The sequence below is a fragment of the Pseudophryne corroboree genome, chromosome 4 (genome assembly GCF_028390025.1).
Source record: "Pseudophryne corroboree isolate aPseCor3 chromosome 4, aPseCor3.hap2, whole genome shotgun sequence".
Classification (NCBI taxonomy): Eukaryota; Metazoa; Chordata; class Amphibia; order Anura; family Myobatrachidae; genus Pseudophryne; species Pseudophryne corroboree.
In genome coordinates, this window is record NC_086447.1 from 351,289,431 (window position 1) to 351,311,528 (window position 22,098).

Consider the following 22,098-nt stretch of genomic DNA (forward strand, 5'->3'; position numbering starts at 1 on the left):
GGACGGTTGTATTGTTGACATTTCTGATCATGTACCAGACCCATCAGCCCTCACACTTTATGACTTATGCGTGCCGCTTAATATGTATTTCTCTCACTGGTATAGTATTGTATAATTTAGGTGTTTATCATTAATGACTCTTTGATCCATTATGAGATTGCTAGTGCTAGACTACCAGGTGATCTTTTAATCCAGTTTATCATGTCTGTTTTTGGTATGCTGTATGTTACGACAGCACACTGTAACAGTTTCTTCCTATCTTATGTAATTGTCATTTCACTCTCAATCACCCTCAGCCTGAAGTCACGCTTCCTCCGCAACCCCAGCACCCGCACTTGCCGTAGGCATCCATGGCAACCAAGGAGCGTCTGGTTGCCAAGGCAACGTGACGGCCCGGGACACGCTGGAGGTCACGTGACCGGGGCATTGACACGTCACCACATCCAGGGCGGAAGCTCCAGGCTCCCCAGGACGCTGCACACCTTCCCACACGTGGGTCCTCCTCACCATAAAGGTAAATGTTTTGCACTGTTTTCACACTTTGTATTTGGCTCACCTTGAAAAAGGGGCTTGCGTGCCCCGAAACGTTGGAGTTACCAGCCATGAATTAAAAGCACCAGCACTTTATTCACGCTGTGTCAGTCTCTGAGTGCCGCTGTTTGTTACACAGTTTGCTACCTATATATATATATATATATATAGTGGCAGAGACAGTGCCATGGTCCATGTGAAAGCAATGTGGAGGATCCAGACCAGGTTTTGGAAGCAGTAGCAGAATCCCAGGTGTGTGATCAGCAGCACCTGTGATTTCCTGATATAAGGGTTCCCAGGGCAGAGTCACCTTGCTCTTGACAGTGGAATAGCTACCCGAGTGATAGGCTGGATTGTGTGGGTTAGACTAGGGACCACTGGAGCCTACCAAGAGTCTGCTATGCTGTGAGTACCTGTATGCTACTGCCTGTAATACCGACTGTATAGAATTAACTTGCTTTGTGGTGGCCTGCTGTGCAAAATAAACACCGAAAGTGTTCATCTAAGTCCCCGTGTGTGTGATACTTGTCTCAAGTGTTGGAGAATGCAAGTAAGGACACGGTGTACAGCAGAAACTGTTGGTAAGCATACCGGTGTTTAAACTGCAAGTTTTTCCCTTTTTCTTTTCTTCCTCTCTGGTTATGCAGTGCAAGTAGCGGCCTTAAAGGGCCATAGCATTATAGGCAGACTGCTGTTATGTGTTAATTAGCCAGCAAAACAGGCGGGTGTCAGCTTGGACTGTTTGATAAGCCTGGCACATTATATTAAACCTCCAAGGTTTGTCCATAAAGGGGCCATGCAGGGCAATATGGAGGAGTTACTAAAACAATTTGCTGAACTTGCAGCAGGGCAACAAACCGAGATTCAAATGTTACATGAGGGGCAACAATCCCAGATTCAGATGTTACATGAGGGGCAATGAACCCAGGCTGAAAGATAGTAAACTCAAATACAAATGTTGTGCGATGAGTTAAAAGCGCTTAAAAAATCTGAGCCAGAGCGGGAAAGGCTACCAAAGCTCACCCCAGCAGATGATATAGAGACATTCCTTTGCACGTTTGAGTGCACGGCCACGCGCTTGGGATGGCCTGCGGAGGAATGGTATGACAGGCTGGCTCCCTGATTAACAGGGGAGGCACAGCGGGCGTATGTGGACATGACTGTGGCTGAGGCATGCTCCTATGCTGGCCTGAAAAAGCCTATACTGGATAGGATTGGAATGACTGGGCCCAGCAAAGCCCAATAATTCCATGACTGGCGGCTGGAGGGCTCTGAGCCTCACAGGATTCAGCTGGCCAGACTAGCCCGACTGAGAAGGGGCTGGTTGCAGCTGTATAAAAACTCTGCAGTACAGATTGCGGAAGTAGTCGCACTGGACCAGGCTATGCGAGTGTTAGACCGCTCGGTGCAGCAGTGGGCCCTTCAGGCTGACCCCCAGATATTTGAGGAGTTGGCGGGGGTGATTGAGCGGCAACTGACAATAGGAAAGCTGAATAAAGCCAGGTCAGGATACAGGCCAACACCTAAACCCAGGACTCAGGTCTTAGTAGTTAAACTAAAAGCTCCGCCTCCCTTGGTGTGCTTTGAGTGCGGCAAGCCTGGTCATGTACGGCAGGACTGCCTGAAACAGGGCGAGCCGATGGATTACAGTACAGGGAAAACGGCTTGGCCATTGGTCAGCGGCGGGTGGTGTCCCAAGCAGAGTCCTCCCTGTTTTGGGTGCAGGTACAGGTGGGAAACCGGGAGATTTGGGCCCTGGTGGATACCGGCAGTGAGCTCACAATTGTTGCGGCCAACGTGGTTCCCCTGGGAGCTGACAAGGTCCAGCCTCCTGTCAGGGTGTTGTGCGTCCATGGTGATGTGGAGGAGTGCCCATGTGTCTACTTACCCCTGGTTGTTCAAGGTCGATCATTAAAGGTGGTGGCGACGGTGATCTCCAGACCCCCGTATCCGCTGATCCTGGGCTGGGACTTTCCATTGTTGCAGGAGCTGGTTACCTGGCATGTTACCCACAAACTGTTAACCACCAAAACAACTCAGATGCCAGAGACCAGAGACTACCAAAGTTTAGCATCTGGGAGAGAGGCTGCCGGTCCCAGACCTCCTCAAGAGACTGAGTCCGAGGCCCATTGGAACCCAGTTGGTGAGAAGATATCACTGCAGGACTTTGGGAGAGATCAACGCAATGACAGCAATTTGGCACACGCCTTTGAGACTGTTAAAGTAGTTAATGGCAGGGTAATTGATTCTTTACCATCAGAGGGTGTACCATATTCTGTGTTGAAAAATTATTTGCTGTAATCGTGTTGCTACTTTACAAGGGAAAAAGGTAGATCAGCTCTTGGTTCCCCAAAAACTGGAGCAGTTGGTGTTAGAAGCTGCCCATATGCATTTGTGGGGTGGCCATCTAGGGGAGGAGAAAACACTCCAATGCATCCAGTTAAGGTTCTTTTGGCCCGGCATCTATGCGCTTCCGTTAAGAGGCATTGTCAGTAATGCCCAGTCTGCCAGAGGACAGCCGCTTGGCCAGAGTTTAGAGCTCCACTGGTACCCCTCCCTATCATTTCCGTACCTTTTGAGGGGATTGGTATGGATCTGATAGGGCCAGTGGAAAAATCTGCTCAAGGGCACCAAAACATATTGGTGGTAATTGATTATGCCACCAGGTACCCAGTGGCTATACCCCTGCGCAATATGAAATCTAGCACTATTGACAGAGAACTACTAACCATGTATACCCGGTTAGGAATACCGAAAGAGGTCTTAACAGATCAAGGTACACCTTTTGTGTCTAAACTCATGAAAGATTTATGTTGGTTGCTAAACGTAGACAGGATTACCACCTCTGTGTACCACCCGAAGACAGATGGCCTGGTAGAAAGATTTAATAAAACCCTTAAGCAAATGATAAAAAGGGCAGTGACACAAGAAAAATGAGATTGGGATCTGCTCCTACCTTACTTGATGTCTGCGGTCAGAGAGGTACCCCAATCCTCTACAGGGTTTAGTCCCTTTGAGCTCCTCTATGGGACACAGATCAGAGGAATTCTAGATCTCTTAAAAGAAGGGTGGGAAGAACAACCATGCCAGGACCTAACGTTGTTCAGTTTGTGGCCCAGTTATACGGCCATCTAATTCAGATTGCGCCACTACTGAATGAACACATGGGAAGGGCCCAACAACGTCAGAAACAGAGGTATGACGTTACCTCAGTTAACTGGTCCTTTAATCCGGGAGATAAAGTATTAGTGCTGGTGCCCACCACAGAAAGCAAGATGTACGCACAATGTCGGATCCCCTATGTGATCATCGAGGCAGTGGGACCGGTCAATTACAGAGTCCGTCAGGAGGGTAGAAGGAGGGAGGTACAAGTCTACCATGTAAACCTGTAAAAACCCTGGAAGGAAACTGCCCACTTTGGTAGCTAAAAAGATTTCACAATGCCAGGTGCCCATTGAAGTCACGCTTACTCCTGAACAGAAACGGGAAGTAGTGAACTTGGTGAAATGCTACCAAGATGTGTTTTTCTACCGTTCCGGGAAAGACACAGATCATCCAACATGATGCAGTGACTCCACCCGGGGTGGTCATTAAACAGAGGCCATATCGCATACCCAAAGCGAAGCGGGCAGTGGTAAAGCAGGAGGTGGTAGAGATGTTATGCCTAGTGGTTATCGAGGAATCCACCAGTGAGTGGAACAATCCAATTGTCCTAGTACCGAAGCCTTCAGGTGCCTTACGGTTCTGAAATGACTTACATAAATTAAATCAAGTGTCCTGGTTTGATTCCTACCCTATGCCCCGGGTGGATGAGTTTGTAGAAAATTTAGCCAATAGTCAATATCTCACTACACTTGATTTGACAAAAGGTTATTGGCAGATTCCGTTAACAGAAGCTGCTAAGGCAAAAACAGCCTTCTCTACCCCCAGAAGGCTTATTCCAATATAAAAGGCTCCCATTTGGTTTACATGGTGTCCCAGCAACCTTCCAGAGAGCTATGAATAAGTTGCTGTGGCTCCACAGGGAATATGCGGCTGCATATTTAGATGACATCGTTATTTTCAGCTCTGATTGGGAGTCACACCTACCAAAGGTAGAAGCCGTTTTACAGTCTCTACGGGCACACGGGTTTACCACCAACCCCGAGAAATGTGCTATTGGTATGATTGAGGCCAAGTATTTGGGGTACATCGTGGGCAGAGGACAGGTTAAACCTCAGCCTAGTAAGGTAGAAGCAGTCTTCACCTGGTCCAGCCCTAAATGTAAATCACAACTTAGAACATTTCTCAGTTTGGTCGGATATTATTGCAGGTTCATTCGAGATTTCGCCGCTAGAGCGGCTCCACTAACCGAATGTCTTAAAAAACAATTCCCAGACAAGATATCGTGGTCTGGACCAGTGGAAACTGCTTGGCAAGATTTAAGATGAGCTTTGTGTACTGAGCCTGTCTTACAAGCTCCTGACTTTAAAAAGCAATTTGTGTTACAAACGGATGCCTCTGGGACAGGATTAGGAGAAGTCCTATCCCAAGAGGTAGATGGAGAGGAGAAGCCCATCCTCTATCTTAGCCATAAATTATTGCCCAGGGAGTGCAGGTACTCAACTGTAGATCAGGAGTGCTTGGCCATTAAATGGGCAGTTGAGTCATTAAGTTATTATTTATAGGGACGAGAGATTTTGTTGGTAACAGTGGATGCATGCAAAGAAAGAGGTGAATGCTCGTGTGACCTGTTGGTTTTTGGCTTTGCATCCATTTAAGTTTGAGGTGAGGCATCGTCCGGGGAAACAGCACCTCAATGTCGATGCCCTTTCCAGGAGGTTTATAGGTCCATGTGAATGCTGATTTATATACAGGAATGAAAAGCTTTACCTTATATTTTAAATACACTTTACCATGGAGCCGCTGCGGCCGCTAAACTTAATACACACTCTACGCACCTTTTACGCTGTTAGCGTACAGAGTCCCTTACCGTGTACGGACTTTGCGTACAAACGCCGCGCTGACGGTACAAAGTACACACAGCACGTACACACCCAATGAATACACTTTAAACCTTATGCAGCAATGCAGTGTGATGCTATTACACTTTAAACCTTAGCAGGGAAAGAAAGACACAACACCAGTCTGTAGTTAAACCACTGGGTTCCGACACCACAGCGTATTATTGCTGAAAGGGGGTTACAATATAAACAATACAATACAACAGAATAATGGCTACAATCAATGTTACATACGTGAGTGGATTCGCCGCGCTACCCAGTCTGGTCCTCCGTCATCTGATAGATAACGTTGTGAGTCTTGTGTCTGACCAGGCCTGCTGCAGGCTCTCTTTATACAATTCATCCAAAACATAACACAATGGATACTGTAATCTCTTTGTCCATTGGACACAGGGATGGTCATTTACAGTATAGGAGAGGTCATAGGTCAGTTTGAATAGGTGGGCGATGTCTGTTCCAACTGCTCTTGTGGGTGGTCTCCTCTGGATTCCCGCCACATACATAATGTACAGTAAATACAGTTTATATCTATATTCTGCTCCTGCACATAACTGTCCGCAGGAACATGCAATCTTCCTCAAACCAACACTGGAATGTTACCCTTAAAATACCCTACAGCTGGATACCAAACACCACCTTGTAACCTTGTTCTGTCCCCTCCTATCCTGTAAAGGTGAATCCCTTTGTTCTGTTACCATTTAAACTGCTGTTACTTTCTGGTGTGGTGCAAGGAGACTATGTGTACATTGTGCACTATTTGGATTAAATATGTAATGTGTTTTGATAGCCTTCCATGCGCTCACAAACTCTACCGTAAATACTTATACCACGCGCTAATACGCAGGACCGCGGGAGCGACCATACGCAAATTGCGAATATGCGCACGCACAGCAGAGCAAGTACGCGCACGGAGGCCTTCTGTGTGTAGTTTGTACATGATGTGTGTACTGCAATATTTTTCGACTTTGACAGTACATCCTTTGGCAGTCACCAATAACTGCCACTATCTAATCACTAAACAGAAAAATATCTATACAATATCTACAGAAGTTTTGGATGGTCGGGGGAGAGTTGTAGGGGGGAAATGTATGACCTAGTGGGATAGCAGAAAGCATGTATGTATGAATCCATGTCTGAGGGGCATGTATCATCGTGCCGTATATGTTCTAAATAAGCTTCGAGGTATTGCGAAGTATGCATTAAATCCTTCTTATCCCGTATTAAGGGTCTGTAAGTGGGCCAACAAACACTACCGAGCTCTTTTCGGCTTCTTGTTCCAACAAATGGGGTGCACATTTAGTCGATGATACATGGAGGGGGAAACATATGTGAGTACTAGTATATGTGGATATCACCTGTCGACTATGTGTGCCATTAACTGAAGGTTGCAGAGATGAAGATAAGACATATAAATAAAAAAACATTTACATAAACATTTTGGTAGGGTTGATGTCTTTTTTCGGATGGATGTATCTGGGCAGAGGGGGAGACAAAAAAAAACGGGTGAACGAAACAGGCCATGAAATTCATTTGCAATCCTTATCATATCACAGTCTCTATGGATGGGTCGTAAATTAAATCTGCTGCTGTAACAGTACCCTTGCTCCTTAGACTCATCAATTTTGTGCCGTGCTTGCGCCGCATCAGAATTCGAACACACCTAAATATCAAACCAATAATTATGACGACTCCCAGGATACAAAGGAGAAACTTCCCTACACTCATGATGACATTTTGAGCCCACTCTCCTAAACCTGAGAACCAATTGCGTGGGTTCAACCATGAGACCCAGCCGGTCAGTTCATTACTCACAGTCGCTAAGGCAAGGTTGTGCTTCCTCCCGAACTCCCACTTCAACTGCAAGATATCGTCCATCTTTTGATCGATGATCTCCGTGGGGTCGTCAGTGCTGTTCGTAATATACCTACAGCACTTCACACCATATTGAGTTGCCAGAGTAACACAGTACCCACCTGTCACGGCTGTGATATAATTAAGGACCATCCTGTGCTGAATTAGTTCCTGCTTGTAAGCTTGTAACTCCCTTCCCTTATACCTGAAGGTGTCGTCATACATCTCAGTGATATTATCTATCAAGTTCGCTAGCGCATGGATAAACCTATAATTTATAATTCCTCTGGCAGTACGGGTGATGTCTAATGCGAGAAGGAATTGAATCCCAGTGGATTTGTGGATCAAATCAGAGGCTGCGTGCTCTGTCCTATCTATGAGGTGTCTCTTGATGATGTGTTCATAGTGAGTATGGGTGTAAGGAGCCTGAGCACTGCGGTGAACGTCTTTCATCTTATCATGGGTTATGGTCATGATCTCTGGCAGTACTCTCCCAATATGACACAATCCATCTGAGCTCGGGGCAAGCCACTTGTACGCCTTCCTCCCACATATGAAATAGGCATCATCTGGGAGAACATAGGGGACAAAATATAACATCACCATATTGCAAATTTTCCAATTAAAGAAACCAATCCCTAGTTCTCCCATCTGCTCAGTACAAGTATCGGGCTGGATGATATGAGCACAATACCCTGGCGATACTTTTCCAACCCACATGGTCTTGCTTCCACGAGTATACCTATACCGAAAATACCTTCCACTGTTTGCTATTTGGCGTACAAGTTCAGAGTCTATGGGTATCCTATCAGCTCTGTGTGAAAAGGTCATTGTCTGGTTATTCCACGTCACTTCCCAATTTCCCGGTTTTCGGTAATTGGAAATATTAAAACACAATAAGGACCTGTCTACATGATACTGGTGGAGCTTCAAACTAGGGGGCCTAGAAATATTGGATTTCTTGTCCACCGGCCTCCCACCCCGTAATTCGAGTACCTCATCTATTGCTAAAGGGTACGGTACTAATCCTGACTTGCTCTGACCTTGAGGTACCTGTGAGCACACCCAGCATTCTGTCTGGTTTAAGACCTTACCCACTAGTGAGTGGTAATTACTCAACGGATGACGGTCCATGTCGATATTAAGGTTGGACTGACATCTCTGGATGCACCCATCCTCAACTATATTCTCACATTTCCTACAAATACAATATTCATCAGACAATAACCCCTCACAGTGCCTCCGAGCTCCATGACTACCAGAGCACTTACTGTTGCCAGCCTTTACTAAAGTGATGCGCTGATCCTGAGATCCTACAAATTCATACTTGCCATCAGAACCCATTCCAGATCCCTGCTTGACCTCTCTGGGACCCTCACCAAAACAAACTATCCTTGATCAAAACCAGAATTACTAATAGAACCCTAAACGCAGTCTCTTGTGATCAATCCATTTCGTTTAGGGAAAGGAGGAAAATAAGAAGGGGAAAAGACAGGAAAATGCAGGGGGAGGTGAAAAAAAAGAATGATACTACAACCGTTCTAGATCTGTGCTCGGATGCCCTTCAACAGTCCTGCCTCTCAACCTTCCCGGAACAGACACTCCAGTGATACGAGGTTCTCTACACTCTGCTCTTTGTCACGAGTTCTCTCCGGGTCAGCGACCTTTCTGTAGGGAACATAAATCTTGCATTTCAATGTGTTTAACTGTTGTGTATTATCAGTTGTGTGAAGTAAACCATCTGTGGAAAGTGAAAAGAGAAGGGAAATAATAAAAAAGAAAATTTTTCAGATTTGCGTTCACCATCAGGCTGTCACGCCATCATGCATATCGGTGTCTATATACAGTCTCCCTTCACCCGTATTCCCATTCTCCACCCTTTGTGCATGACCAGGCACACTGATACTGGTGTCCCTATGCTGGTGAGATATACTGGATTTGGGCATAACTCTGAAAGACCGAGTAGGCCTGTGGCGTCTGAACTGTAACCCTGTCGGTGAACGTAAGAGATGAAGAGAAACTTTGAAGACAAATCACATAGAGTTTAGTAACAGATAAGTTGGTAGAGGCAAAGAAGATTTTACAAAGTTTGACATCTGGATTGGGCACTACGGGGAATGATTCTCTACTCGGTCTGCTCCCCCCCAAAAAATCTGTGTGTTATATCTCTACTGGGACTATCCCAGCCATCAATCCAGTGTCCTGTCCATTCTAAGTTCATAGGGAACCCGGTATCTTTGAGATAATTTTCTCTACCTGTGATGGACATGCATCTAGAACAGCGAAATGTAACATTAGTAAGTTGCATTTATTCTGTTCTTCCCATTAGCCGAATCTGTGTTTTCTATATGGCTTATGATTCCTTACTATATGTCCCTTGGTCCCGTCTGTGTTTAATAATGTGGCTTGTGTTTTCTGTCTAGGGGATCTATATTGACTATGTGTCCTACTACTCCTACAATCTCTGGCAAAATGCCCTTCCTTCCTACAAGTGTAACATATTATTGACCATTAGGGATCTGGGGTTTGGACTGATGGGTCTTTCCTGTATGTGCCAGTATACTTACCGTCCTCCACCTGTCCACCTGTTGTTCTCTGCGCTTAACACTATTCTTATGGTGTTCAATCGCGCACTCTCTATGACAAGCTACTGTGGCCCCTCTCCAATCAGGCAAAAAATGTTTGTACCGTGTCCCTTACTGTCTGATTGAGTCCGTCCATTAATACAGAATCAGCTACCTCCCTGTAATTCGCATCGTTCCCTGTATCTGATACCCCCATGTATCTATCTATTATTTGCAGGTCCTGATGGAAATATTCAGATGTCATTTCATTTTCCCTCTGTTTTATGGAGAAAATTTTTCTCCACTTAACAGTTGTTGGGAAATACAACTCTAGTTGCATGTTAATTTGCTCTAAGTTCTCCTGATTGTGTTTTGTCAGTCATAAGACTATCCGACTCTAATCTACAATCAGTGATACATTTTTGGGTGTCAATATTAGGAGGTAGGCACACTTTCAAAAATATCCGCCAGTGTTTGTTTGTCGGTTCATACGCATTACCCAGATCTCTGAAAAATTTCTGACATCTGGCTAAATGCTTCCGAGGGTCGGGGAATTCTGAAATGATTGATCGCAGCTCATCTCTGGGCCACGGGCAATACATTGCATTATTCCTGGTGAGGATTATTCCCTGACTATCGGTTCCCCCATTGGGGGTTACTATTTCCAAGACAGAGTGTAATCCTACCATTCCGTTCCTAATCTGTTTACTGTGAGGTGTTGTCTCTGTGCAATGAACTGTCTCACACTTACCGGTAGCTGTGACCTCACCAGTTCTTTCATTGGGGAATATTGTTACTGCTCTACCTGGTTGGACAGGCCCCACCTGAGTTTCCTGCAGCAAGGTGACTGCTTGGAGGAGAGCTGCGATTTGGCTGGATATATTTGTTATTAAAAAAAAGATATAGATTCAATATATATATTACAAAGTACAGTATACCTATAGTTACAACTCATACAGTAAGCAGTTAAAACATACAGTTACATACAATTACAGTTACAGGCCAGCGATACAATTACCATTCCCTCCAATGCATCTTATGTCTCTCTCTCTCTGTAAATAAATACAGGAACTGATCTGCCAGCAAGTCCATCATCCTCTTGTGACCTATAACCTTGAAAAGACTTCAAAAACAGGATACATCTTGCAAAAAATAATTAGGGTTAATACATTGTTTTTACATACAGGTTGAGTATCCCATATCCAAATATTCCGAAATACGGAATATTCCGAAATACGGACTTTTTTGAGTGAGAGTGAGATAGTGAAACCTTTGTTTTTTGATGGCTCAATGTACACAAACTTTGTTTAATACACAAAGTTATTAATAATACTGTATTAAATGACCTTCAGGCTGTGTATATAAGGTGTATATGAAACATAAATGAATTGTGTGAATGTAGACACACTTTGTTTAATGCAAAATGTTATAAAAAATATTGGCTAAAATTACCTTTAGGCTATGTGTATAAGGTGTATATGACACATAAATGCATTCTGTGCTTAGACTTGGGTCCCATCACCATGATATCTCATTATGGTATGCAATTATTCCAAAATACGGAAAAATCCCATATCCAAAATACCTCTGGTCCCAAGCATTTTGGATAAGGGATACTCAACCTGTACTACTATATTTTATGGCTATACCATTGACTGTAGCCATCTTCTCCCCCGCAATATACGGTAGTGGTGGTGGTGCGGTCGCCATTATTTTCCCGCTAGGTTTGGAACCTGCTGCGCGAGCAATTCTCTTTGTATATCCCCCTCCTGTTGCAATAAATTTAAACAATCTGTATGTCTAATCCTTTGTTTTCTGGATTTAAGAAGATATATTTTACTGCCTACATTCTGCAGTGCCTCTGGTTCAAAGCTGCCCACCTTAGGGAATGGTACCCTATCTTTGTTAGTCATACGTACCCACTCATTGCATAAAACTTCTGTGTGTGAACCATATTTTTCACACATGATACTTTTTCCTTTAAACTTCGCTGACCCCCTGGGTCGCGGCTCTTCAACCTGAACCCTGGTTAAAAGTCCCTTACTTGAGCAACTGGCTCCCATAATTGTGGGCCTTTTCCCACAAACACCAAAATACTCAATATAAGGCGACGGTGAAAGTTCTCAGAGCGCTTCCACCCGCTCTCGCCCACACTGGCCAGTACTACCATACACTGTTGATAGCGGAGGCAATGTACCCAACTTAGGGCTCCTATCAGACCTTACAACACCGTAATTTCTTTCGGTGGAAGTTCTGTTTGGAATATTTTCCTGAGAGAGGCAGCGAAAAATTCCTTTTCGGTATCTTTCAACTGGAATTGTTTGCAGGGTGAAAAACAGAGAAATTAGATAACTATCCTTCACCCTTTCCAGTGAAGCCCACCAGGGAGATTTCTCGACGTTGACAAAGAAAAACCCCTTTGTCTATACAATCACGTCTGCATATGCTCTTCCACAGCACATATAACACAATAATATCACGTGGCGCTGTGCATAACAAACGGACATGTGATGCAATAGCACAGCCTATAGATACTAGTTATCTATATGCCCTACGATTGCTGTAGACCACTTAGCCTAGACCACTCCAGACCACTTCAGTTGTATGGGATCACTTCAGACCACTTCAGACCCCTTCAGTTCCTAATAACGCAGGGTAGCGAACCCTACACCACCGGGCCTCTACTAACCCAGTGTTACCACTTCAGACCACTTCAGATCACTTCAGACCACTTCAGTTCTTGGGTTCAGTATCCACTCACTCCTGCGTTCGCTCACTCAAATACACTTTGTTTTTCTGTACAGAAAATTTGGATTCATTCAAGTTGTCAGCTTTACCCCTGGAGGCAATTTAAATAAAAATTATTTATACTAAATTTTGTTTTTATACTAAATTTTTTTAGAAACCGGGTAGTTTTGTACTATTGTAGCGTGGCTACTGTCCCACCATTAAACTAAATGAACTATTGTGTAATTTGTACTTAGCGCCCGTACTCTTACGCAATTTGCGTAATCACGCGACCATGCGTGTCTCTTACGCCGCGTGTGCAGTTCCGCACTGTGTCCGAGACACGTGTACAAAACCGTACGTCCGCAATAGCACAAATCATACAATTCTATAAATGTGAGCAATAAAACTACTATTGCCCACTAAACACAATCCACACTTGTTCCGTTTTAACCCTCTTACTACTGGGCCAGAACTGCGTTTTGTGATTTTACTCTTACTTCCTTAAATACTTATTTTATTTTTAACTATATAGCAACAAATATCTCCGATTTCACACCGGTCTAAATGAATCTAGCAATGATCAATAATTTAAATGATATGATTCAGATTGGATAGCCATCTTGCAGAACATACATTGATATAAACACACACATAATTATAATATTATATATATGTACCATTCACTGGTCTCCTATGAGACTCATTTACCCATTCAGTGCTTCTAATTTGCATATCAATGCTATGCGCTTTTGGCTGCCTGTAAAAGTGGGTTTTCACTGCTAAGAAAAAGCAGTTACACAGGTTAATTTGCATTTCAATGGCTATCTTATAGCAAGCAGAGTTAACTAAATCCTAGAGGTAAAAGAAAAAAAAACTTTGTTTATATCTGTGTGTAATTCTTACATCAAGTATTCATCTCACTATTAACTTTCACTAGGCCCCATTGAAACTATTTGTAATTGACTATGGCATGGGTTAAATAAATGCATTGGTAACTCATAAATCGTGTTTCATGTGACCAAGGAAAGCTGATTATTCTGAGCAGACTGCTGAAAATCAGCCATTTAGAAAATTGACCTTCCCAAAATGGCCCCTGCTCCTCCCCCTTCCACATCCATGAGGGTTACACAAAAATGGTGGACAGGCCATGTGGTTAGTCCAAAATGAAGGACAGACCATGCGGCTTCCTTTGTCACAAAGAAATCACACATCATACAAGCACCAGAAGTTATTTTAGGCCTGAGTTAAAAATAAAAACTATATCAAGGCTATGCAGCAACTTTTAAATGTACTTTTAAACCTACTTAACAGATAAACAATCCAATCTGAATCAAACACAATATGACTTATTTGAACCTTGTTTTGCAACAATAAAAATACATTTTAGCATCTTAAATATTATGAGAAACGCATTGTCCCTTGAATTTCATATCAGCGGCTTACTGATACCACAACAATACATTAACGTGGATGTTATTTTCATCAGCTTCTCAATGCGTCCATTGGAGCCGGTCAATTACAGCCGCGTTTGTAATGTACAGTGCATCATTAAGAACGTGATATCCTGTGAGAGCCCCAAATTGTGAATGCTGATTTATATACAGGAATGAAAAGCTATACCTTATACACACTTTAAATACACTTTACCATGGAGCCGCTGCGGCCACTAAACTTAATACCCACTCTACGCACCTTCTACGCTGTTAGCGTACAGAGTCCCATACCGTGTACGGACTTTGCGTACAAACGCCGCGCTGACAGTACAAAGTACACACAGCGCGTACACACCCAATGAATTCACTTTAAACCTTATGCAGCAATGCAGTGCGATGCTATTACACTTTAAACCTTAGCAGGGAAAGAAAGACACAACACCAGTCTGTAGTTAAACCACTGGGTTCCGACACCACAGCGTATTATTGCTGAAAGGGGGTTACAATATAAACAATACAATACAACAGAATAAAGTTACAATTAATGTTACATACGTGAGTGGATTCGCCGCGCTACCCAGTCTGGTCCTCCGTCATCTGATAGATAACGTTGTGAGTCTTGTGTCTGACCAGGCCTGCTGCAGGCTCTCTTTACACAATTCATCCAAAACATAACACAATGGATACTGTAATCTCTTTGTCCATTGGACACAGGGATGGTCATTTACAGTACTGGAGAGGTCATAGGTCGGTTTTAATAGGTGGGCGATGTCTGTCCCAACTGCTCTTGTGGGTGGTCTCCTCTGGATTCCCGCCGCATACATAATGTACAGTAAATACAGTTTATATCTATATTCTGCTCCTGCACATAACTGTCCGCAGGAACATACGATCTTCCTCAAACCAACACCGGAATGTTACCCTTAAAATACCCTACAGCTGGATACCAAACACCACCTTGTAACCTTGTTCTGTCCCCTCCTATCCTGTAAAGGTGTATCCCTTTGTTCTGTTACGATTTAAACTGCTGTTACTTTCTGGTGTGGTGCAGGAAGACTATGTGTACATTGTGCACTATTTGGATTAAATATGTAATGTGTTTTGATAGCCTTCCATGCGCTCACAAACTCTACCGTAAATACTCATACCACGCGCTAATACTCAGGACCACGGGAGCGACCATACGCAAATTGCGAATATGCGCACGCACAGCAGAGCAAGTACGCGCACGGAGGCCATCTGTGTATAGTTTGTACATGATGTGTGTACTGCAATATTTTTCCACTTTGACATCCTGTTCCTCCAAGCAACCCTATGGTGAAGCTAGGGGAGGAGGAAGAATGCGAGGTGGGTGACCTCTGGAAGGTTGTGCAAGGCTGTGTCCCTGGGTGGACGATACAGATGGGGTTGGGTGAGGCGGAGAGCTCGTCTGAAAATAGAGTAGCAACAGGGTGGTTGAAGCTAGGGGGGGGGGTAGTGTGGCAGAGACAGCATTGTTTCATGTGAAAGTAATGTGGAGGATCCAGAACAGGTTTTGGAAGCAGTAGCAGAATCCCAGGTGTGTGATCAGCAGCACCTGGGATTTTCTGATATAAAGGTTTCCCGGGCAGAGTCACCTTGCTCTCGACGGTGGAATAGCTACCCGAGTGATATGCTGGGTTGTGTGGGTTAGACTAGGGACCACTGGAGCCTATCAAGAGTCTGCTATGTTGTGAGTACCTGTATGCTACTACCTGTAATACCGACTGTATGGAATCAACTTGCTATGTGGTGACCTGCTGTGCAAAATAAACACTGAAAGTGTTCATCTAAGTCCCTGTGTGTGTGATCCTTGTCACAATATATACATATATATACACTGCTCAAAAAAATAAAGGGAACACTCAACACAATGTAACTCCAAGTCAATCACACTTCTGTGAAATCAAACTGTCCATTTAGGAAGCATCACTGATGGACAATCAATTTCACATGCTGTTGTGCAAATGGAATAGACAACAGGTGGAAATTATAGGCAATTAGCAAGACACCCCCAATAAAGGAGTTGTTCTGCAGGTGGTGACCACAGACCACTTCTCAGCTCCTATGCTTTCTGGCTGATGTTTTGGTCACTTTTGAAAGCTGGCAGTGCTTTCACTCTAGTGGTAGCATGAGATGGAGTCTACAACCCACACAAGTGGCTCAGGTAGTGCAGCTCATCCAGGATGGCACATCAATGCGAGCTGTGGCAAGAAGGTTTGCTGTGTCTGTCAGCGTAGTGTCCAGAGCATGGAGGCGCTACCAGGAGACAGGCCAGTACATCAGGAGACGTGGAGGAGGCCGTAGGAGGGCAACAACCCAGCAGCAGGACCACTACCTCCGCCTTTGTGCAAGGAGGAACAGGAGGAGCACTGCCAGAGCCCTGCAACATGACCTCCAGCAAGCCACAAATGTGCATGTGTCTACTCAAACGATCAGAAACAGACTCCATGAGGGTGGTATGAGGGCCCGACGTCCACAGGTGGGGGTTGCGCTTACAGCCCAACACCGTGCAGGACATTTGGCATTTGCCAGAGAACACCAAGATTGGCAAATTCGCCACTGGCACCCTGTGCTCTTCACAGATGAAAGCAGGTTCTCACTGAGCACATGTGATAGACGTGACAGAGTCTGGAGACGCCAAGGAGAACGTTCTGCTGCCTGCAACATCCTCCAGCATGACCGGTTTGGCAGTGGGTCAGTAATGGTGTGGGGTGACATTTCTTTGGGGGGACGCACAGCCCTCCATGTGCTCGCCAGGGGTAGCCTGACTGCCATTAGGTACCGAGATGAGATCCTCAGACCCCTTGTGAGACCATATGCTGGTGCGGTTGGCCCTGGGTTCCTCCTAATGCAAGACAATGCTAGACCTCATGTGGCTGGAGTGTGTCAGCAGTTCCTGCAAGACGAAGGCATTGATGCTATGGACTGGCCCGCCCGTTCTCCAGACCTGAATCCAATTGAGCACATCTGGGACATCATGTCTCGCTCCATCCACCAACGCCACATTGCACCACAGATTGTCCAGGAGATGGCGGATGCTTTAGTCCAGGTCTGGGAGGAGATACCTCAGGAGACCATCTGCCACCTCATCAGGAGCATGGCCAGGCATTGTAGGGAGGTCATACAGGCACGTGGAGGCCACACACACTAGTGAGCCTCATTTTGACTTGTTTTAAGGACATTACATTAAAGTTGGATCAGTCTGTAGTGTGTTTTTCCACTTTAATTTTGAGTGTGACTCCAAATCCAGACCTGCATGGGTTAATAAATTTGATTTCCATTGATAATTTTTGTGTGATTTTGTTGTCAGCACATTAAACTACGTAAAGAATAAAGTATTTAATATAATATATCATTCACTCAGATCTAGGATGTGTTATTTTAGTGTTCCCTTTATTTTTTTGAGCAGTGTATAAATAAAAAAAAAGAAACATTGGTGATTTTTCAAGTTCATGTTCTTACATTGCTGTATAGGTTGTTGAGAATGTTATTGTCACAGTTTGGTCGGCGGGGTGGGAGCGGTGCACAAGGCATGAAAGTAGGGGATTTACAGAATGCCTCGCATATTCACCAATAGGTGGCCGCACGCCTGGTTTCAGCATTAATACGGCAGGGGCCATACGGGTTGTGCGCCAAGGTTGAGTGCTATGCTGATGGTAGCTGGTCCCAAAATGGTAGGGGGCGTTGTCCCGTAAAAACATGGTGCTGTCGGGCATGCCCCGGGTAGTACCAAATTGTAGGGGGCAGGGCCGCATAACCACGAAGGTGGGGCGGCCACACCTCAGGTGGTACAACGTTGTGTGAACCTGGCGCACCGCTCCCCTTGTTTCCTTGCCCTGCAGTTGTTTTGGTTGTGATTATGTATTTAATCAATAAATTGATTTGCCCAAGAAACAAAGTTGTCTTTTCTCAGTTATTGGTTGACCAAAGAGAGGTGCTGGCATGTCGCCCTCTACTTTCTTATACATCTGTACACTATCTAAGCAAGGATTAAAGTTCCAGGCTTCATTTTCTCTCCCTGAAACATGTACTTAGTTATGTACCTCTATTTCATTTCACACATTAGTGTTCTCCAGAGATACCAAACTGTCATCTTTACTTGTATAACATAATGCATTTTCCAGACTTCAGTGGAAAAAAGACTAAGAATAGTGATTTGTCGAACACCCCCTGCATTATCATTCATTAAGGGCTTCCGTAGACTGAATCCTTAAATAGCAGCATGTCTTGTTCATGGGAGAGAAACATGTTATCTCATTTCCTTCACACACACAAGGACAATGCTTATTTGTGACAGGTCAGCTTCCTCACTATTACACCAGGTAGGCATTGACTTATATTGTAATGATTTCAGAGCTGGTGTGTTTCACAAGTGGCTCATTTGGCTCCCATAAAAGTTGATAAAAACAGAATCTCTTTATAAAGAAGTGACATAATGTTCTCGAGGAAACAATCATACTTTGACCTATCTAAGCTTACGTAGGGTTGTTTGGTAGATTCTATTATCTGACTAGACTGAGTCAACATGATATGACAAATCTGGTAATGAGGAAATACTGTTCATCTTTTTTTTTTTTCTTTCTACGTTACGTCCCTTAACAATCATTCCTCATGGTAGTAACACTGATTTATTTTTAAAGGACTTTTGCTTAAATGTTATGTCTATTATAACTAGAGATGTGCACCGGAAATTTTCCGGGTTTTGTGTTTTGGTTTTGGATTCGGTTCCGCGGCCGTGTTTTGGATTCGGACGCGTTTTTCCAAAACCTCCCTGAAAATTTTTTGTCGGATTCGGGTGTGTTTTGATTCGGGTGTTTTTTTTACAAAAAACCCTCAAAAACAGCTTAAATCATAGAATTTGGGGGTCATTTTGATCCCTTAGTATTATTAACCTCAATAACCATAATTTACACTCATTTTCAGTCTATTCTGACTAAGCTAAGCTAAGCGACACAAGTGGCCGACACAAACACCTGGCCCATCTAGGAGTGGCACTGCAGTGTCAGGCAGGATGGCACTTCAAAAAAATAGTCCCCAAACAGCACATGATGCAAAGAAAAAAAGAGGCGCACCAAGGTCGCTGTGTGACTAAGCTAAGCGACACAAGTGGCCGACACAAACACCTGGCCCATCTAGGAGTGGCACTGCAGTGTCAGGCAGGATGGCACTTCAAAAAAATAGTCCCCAAACAGCACATGATGCAAAGAAAAAAAGAGGCGCAATGAGTTAGCTGTGTGACTAAGCTAAGTGACCCAAGTGGCCGACACAAACACCTGGCCCATCTAGGAGTGGCACTGCAGTGTCAGGCAGGATGGCACTTCAAAAAAATAGTCCCCAAACAGCACATGATGCAAAGAAAAAAAGAGGCGCACCAAGGTCGCCGTGTGACTAAGCTAAGCGACACAAGTGGCCTACACAAACACCTGGCCCATCTAGGAGTGGCACTGCAGTGTCAGGCAGGATGGCACTTCAAAAAAATAGTCCCCAAACAGCACATGATGCAAAGAAAAAAAGAGGCGCACCAAGGTCGCTGTGTGACTAGCTAAGCGACACAAGTGGCTGACACAAACACTTGGCCCATTTAGGAGTGGCACTGCAGTGTCAGACAGGATGGCACTTCAAAAAAATAGTCCCCAAACAGCACATGATGCAAAGAAAAAAAGAGGCGCACCAAGGTCGCTGTGTGACTAAGCTAAGTGACACAAGTGGCCGACACAAACACCTGGCCCATCTAGGAGTGGCACTGCAGTGTCAGACAGGATGGCACTTCAAAAAAATAGTCCCCAAACAGCACATGATGCAAAGAAAAAAAGAGGCGCACCAAGGTCGCTGTGTGACTAAGCTAAGCGACACAAGTGGCCGACACAAACACCTGGCCCATCTAGGAGTGGCACTGCAGTGTCAGACAGGATGGCACTTCAAAAAAATAGTCCCCAAACAGCACATGATGCAAAGAAAAAAAGAGGCGCACCAAGGTCGCTGTGTGACTAAGCTAAGCGACACAAGTGGCCGACACAAACACCTGGCCCATCTAGGAGTGGCACTGCAGTGTCAGACAGGATGGCACTTCAAAAAAATTGTCCCCAAACAGCACATGATGCAAAGAAAAAAAGAGGCGCACCAACGTCGCTGTGTGACTAAGCTAAGAGACACAAGTGGCCGACACAAACACCTGGCCCATCTAGGAGTGGCACTGCAGTGTCAGACAGGATGGCACTTAAAAAAATAGTCCCCAAACAGGACATGCACACTTTAACGAACCCATCATTTCAGCGACAGGGTCTGCCACACGACTGTGACTGAAATGACTGGTTGGTTTGGGCCCCCACCAAAAAAGAAGCAATCAATCTCTCCTTGCACAAACTGGCTCTACAGAGGCAAGATGTCCACCTCATCATCATCCTCCGATTCCTCACCCCTTTCACTGTGTACATCCCCCTCCTCACAGATTATTAATTCGACTCCACCATCTCAGATCCCTGTGTACTTTCTGGAGGCAATTGCTGGTGAATGTCTCCACGGAGGAATTGATTATAATTCATTTTGATGAACATCATCTTCTCCACATTTTCTGGAAGTAACCTCGTACGCCGATTGCTGACAAGGTGAGCGGCTGCACTAAACACTCTTTTGGAGTACACACTGGAGGGAGGGCAACTTAGGTAGAATAAAGCCGGTTTGTGCAAGGGCCTCCAAATTGCCTCTTTTTCCTGCCAGTATACGTACGGACTGTCTGACGTGCTTACTTGGATGCGGTCACTTATATAATCCTCCACCATTCTTTCAATGGTGACAGAATCATATGCAGTGACAGTAGACGACATGTCAGTAATCGTTGGCAGGTCCTTCAGTCCAGACCAGATGTCAGCACTCGCTCCAGACTGCTCTGCATCACCGCCAGCAGGTGGGCTCAGAATTCTTAGCCTTTGCCTCGCACCCCTAGTTGCGGGAGAATGTGAAGGAGGAGCTGTTGACGGGTCACGTTTCGCTTGACTTGACAATTTTCTCACCAGCAGGTCTTTGAACCTCTGCAGACTTGTGTCTGCTGGAAAGAGAAATACAACGTAGGTTTTAAATCTAGGATCGAGCCCGGTGGCCAAAATGTAGTGCTCTGATTTCAAGAGATTGACCACCCGTGAATCCTGGTTAAGCGAATTAAGGGCTCCATCCACAAGTCCCACATGCCTAGCGGCCTAGTGGAATCGCTCTGTTTTAGCTCCTCCTTCAATGTCTCCAGCTTCTTCTGCAAAAGCCTGATGAGGGGAATGACCTGACTCAGGCTGGCAGTGTCTGCAGAGCCGGCCCTAACCAATATGATGCCCTAGGCAAGATTTTGGCTGGTGCCCCCTAGCACCACCACTGGTTCCACCTCTGACCTTGCACCTCTTTCCCAGCACCATCACCCCTCACCCATAGCAGTCCTTATTTTGGTGTTTGTACCCCCTATATTTTAAATAGGAACAGTTCGCACATTTGGTGCACAGCCCAAAAAGGGGTGTGTTTTTACTGGCAAGGGGCATGGCCGCTCAATAGTAACCCCAATTCCAATCACGACACACAGTACTGCAACTTTATTCACATTTGATCATGCGATAGTGTCCATAATTCATATTACATCCCACAGTAGTATCACTCTACCTTATAAACGTTACTCCTCACAGTAGAGCCCCTTATTCACATTACATCACACTGAATTGCTCCGTATTCACATTACACCACACCCTATTGATCTTTATTCACATTAGATGACACAGTAGTGCCCTTTCCATACGCAACGCCACATAGTAGAGCACTTTATACACATAATGCCACATAGTAATGCCCCTTACACATATGATACACATTATTAATGTCCTTATGAACATAATGCATCTTACAAATTATGACAACCTTTATTAATGCCCTTTTACACATAAGGGGGGTAATTCCGAGTTGATCGCAGCAGGAACTTTGTTAGCAGTTGGG

The 22,098-nt window shown here is 44.7% G+C and overlaps 1 long non-coding RNA gene across 1 annotated transcript in view; it reads left to right on the forward strand.

Moving 5' to 3' along the window:
* Positions 1-854: 854 nt before the first annotated feature.
* LOC134911420 (uncharacterized) overlaps positions 855-22,098 on the forward strand; it is a 100,939-nt gene continuing 79,695 nt past the window's right edge. Inside the window, exon 1 of the long non-coding RNA XR_010176553.1 lies at positions 855-936. This is a non-coding gene — a long non-coding RNA (uncharacterized LOC134911420). The remainder of the gene's footprint in view (positions 937-22,098) is intronic.